This window comes from Saccostrea cucullata, unplaced genomic scaffold (genome assembly GCF_032062105.1).
Source record: "Saccostrea cucullata isolate Sc308-1 unplaced genomic scaffold, CSIRO_AGI_Scuc_v1 ctg2912, whole genome shotgun sequence".
NCBI lineage: Eukaryota > Metazoa > Mollusca > Bivalvia > Ostreida > Ostreidae > Saccostrea > Saccostrea cuccullata.
In genome coordinates, this window is record NW_026941467.1 from 35,500 (window position 1) to 39,101 (window position 3,602).

Sequence of the window (3,602 nt, forward strand, 5' to 3'; positions counted from 1 at the left end):
CTATAAATATCACTAAGCATGGCTTTAAAGTACTTGAAAACAAGATTTTAAAAGGTTTCCCTAGATATTCCTATGTAAAACTTTTATTGGCCATTTTGGTCCCACCCTACCCCCGGAGGTCATGATTTGAACAAGCTTGAATCTACACTATCTGAGATTGATTCCACATAAGTTTCATCTTTCCTGCCTCAATGGTTCTTGAGAAGAAGATTTTTCCAATATATTCCTATGTAAAACTTTGATTGGCCGCCATTTTAGCCCCACCCTACCCCCGGGGGTCATGATTTGAACAAACTTGAATCTATAGTACCTGAGGATGATTCCACATAAGTTTCATCTTTCCTGGTCCAGTGGTTCTTGAGAAGAAAATATTTAAAGATTTAATTTTCCTGTATATTCATAAGTAAAACTTTAATCGGCCATTTTGGCCCCACCCTACCCCTGGGGGGTCATGATTTGAACAAACTTGAATCTACACTACCTGAGGATGATTCCACATGAGTTTCATCTTTCCTGGCCTAGTAGTTCTTGAGAAGAAGATTTTCTAAAAATGCCATTAATTTTTTTCTAATTCATAATTATCTCCCCTTGGAAAAGGGCGCAGCCCTTCATTTGAACAAACTTGAATCCCCTTTACCCAAGGATATTTTGTAGCAAGTTTGGTTGAAATTGGCCCAGTGGTTCTTGAGAAGAAGATGAAAATGTGAAAAGTTTACAACAACGACAACGCCAACGACAACAACGACGCCAACGACAACAACGGACAAATTTTGATCAGAAAAGCTCACTTGAGCCTTTGGCTTAGGTGAGATAAAAAGTTTATGCACACCGCACAAATGGCCGTAGCATTAGCTCTTTGAGCCTTTGGCACAGAAGAGCTAAAAACAGTATACATGTACACCTATATACTGGCTATGAGGACAAAAGCTAGTTTATCATCCCCCAAGACAACAACTATTCCCCAAGATGCAGCCGAGGGAAATAGTTTGTTGTCTAGGGTGATGATAAACAAGCTATTTTCCGAATAGTAAGTAAATAGGTGTTTTATTATGGCACCTGATCCCACCTCTGATGTTTCGGGGGTCCGTGTTTGCTCTGCTCTTATTTTGTATAGTTTTATGAACTTTGAGATTGAATACTGTTCGTTATCTCCATATCCTTCTATTATATACTGAAGCTGACTTAATTATATGTAAGGTCCGATCTGGATAAAACCAAAAGAGTTACGAAATGAAAAATTGAACTTACCTTCTGCATTAATCTTAAGCTTGGCATGGACTCATCTGTTTTTGTGTGTGTTCCAAGTGTATACTTTTTTATCCTTGAGGTTAAAAAAAAAAACATATGGAAAAAAAAATAGACGACTTTCACATTAAATTTTTCAAAAGTTATTCCCCTTTGCAGGGTCAATCCAGCGTAAGGCCCTGTTTTCCCTCTGTTAACCTTATCAAATTTATTGGTCAGTCTCTTAAAAATAAAATCTGTACTGAATATCGTTCATTAAGATTTTCATGTTGCCCCAAACTTCGGCAATACAGGTATAGATCTAAATTGTCCAATAACGTTTGAAGATTGAAAATAATAACAGGTAACTTACAAAGGACAAAGTGGGAAAAATGAGAGTTATGCCGACAAGGGAGATAACTCTTAGTAGTGTGAAATTCATCAAACTCAATTGCATTTCAAATTTTACATGAAAAGCTTCAAGTTACATGTAGTATTTGCAAGTCTAAAAGCAATATGATAAGAAAATCTTATTCCTTTTTAAAAGTATTACCATATTCAAGATTATACTGGTTAAACTTTAAGAATCTGTTTTGGAGTCCATTCTAGGCATTATATAGGTGTTTACAAAGATGAGCTTCAGTCACCATCCTGGAATGCATATCTAAAATCACATAAAAATTCTCAATCTCAAACACAATTTATATTCATAAGGATTAAAAGGGCAGATATGTAAAAACAAAACTGTTACACCATTATTGCACTCAAAGATAATAATTTCCTTTACCATCTAATGTGATGTTTTAAATACTGTAAAAAGAAATAATTCAGTGAGTGGAACTTTACATCAAATTGTTGCTGTTTCTTTTTTTTGCATCTTATTTGTTAGGTTAAAAACATTTTAAATAAATACTTAATTGTTATAACAGTATTTTTAAACTTCACCTGCATTTTGATATAACGTGCCCGTGTTGATGGATACACCTGGGTGCTGACCAAGACAGCTCACTGGCTCAACATGGTCAATATTTTCAGTTTTTGGTAACCCACGTCTCCATTATGTAATACACTGAAAAAAAACACCCCCCTTAGTTTACATGCAACACACAGTCATAAAGTAATTAAATAATTGTTGATTTTATGCATTCCTCACCTTTAGCTAGGCCCTAGAACTTGCAGACGTCAGACTTCTCTTTCCAGTGACGTCACTGGTAACGTACATGCCGGAAGGTATATTTTATAAGTTTTATACGGACGGTACCCACTGTATATTTGATAATTATCTAGATGAATCATTTACTCCCTTTTGAGATTTGTTGTGAAATTATTGTGAATTTCTTTTTTTTTTAAAATATATTTTTGCTCTTGAATTCGGATTGATTATTCCAGCATACCCAGTACATATGGCCCATATCCTGGAATGTTCCCACCTGGATACATGGTACCTCAACAGCAATACCCACAGCAATGCATGTATGGAGGACCACCAATGCCACCACCACCGTTGGCACACTCACAGGAAGGGGTAGCTGTACAAAGTCCTGCTATGTTCCCAAATGAAATTCCCCACAGACATGGCCAGGAATTATCAAATGGTTCTTCACCATTGAAACCTGGAGACACCAGCAGCTGTGAATCTGTCCTGCCAGCTGCAGCAGTGTATCATCATCAGCAGCCAACATTTACTGCAGCAGTGCACCAGCAGCAGCAGAAATCCACAGTTACCTGCAAGAGCCTACCAGGGTTTCCACTAATACCGAGTGGTGATATATCACCTGCTGGTAGACAGTGGAACACCATGGTGTCACAGGATGGTCTCCAAGTTCCTGTAATTTCTCACACAGACTTACAGGACAAAGATGTTTCTGAAGGCAGTTCATCTGAGTTTTGGCCACCGAGTAGTAAGCAATCAACTGCTGGTTGTCAAATAACTTCAGATGCTGAATATACCACTAACTGCCAACAACCACTGGACTTGACACCAAATACACAGCCGTCTAGGAGTGATCCTTCGTCTGAGCATAGCAACAAGTCAGTGTAAATGCTCAGGCATCCAGCAATGTAGAGGAGTCCTCCTACCAAGAGCTGGTAACAGACGAAAAGGGAACAGCAACCTCTTCACTGATTGAGCTGCCAATTCATAATGAGAAGATTAGTGAAGCGCTGAATGCTTATCCCACACTGTCTGTACCAGTAACAGCTGTGTACCAAGACAACACTGAAAGTGACAGCACAGGTGGCTCAACCAGGTTTACTTGGAGTGCTGCCGACAAGGACTTTCCTCCCACATACAGAGAGTGCCTTGTTTGTGTACTCCACTTTGTAGACCATGGGCTGGGCATCCCATCTGGGCTGCCACTAGAAAATAAATGTTGGGT

The 3,602-nt window shown here is 38.5% G+C and overlaps 1 long non-coding RNA gene across 1 annotated transcript; it reads right to left on the minus strand.

The window, feature by feature from the left end:
• Nucleotides 1-1,022: 1,022 nt before the first annotated feature.
• LOC134257876 (uncharacterized) lies at nucleotides 1,023-2,438 on the minus strand. Its single transcript, XR_009990022.1, has 3 exons — nucleotides 2,170-2,438; nucleotides 1,778-1,888; nucleotides 1,023-1,321 (listed from the first exon to the last, which is right to left on the minus strand). It is a non-coding gene; the product is annotated as an uncharacterized LOC134257876 (long non-coding RNA).
• Between the last annotated feature and the right edge of the window lie 1,164 nt (nucleotides 2,439-3,602).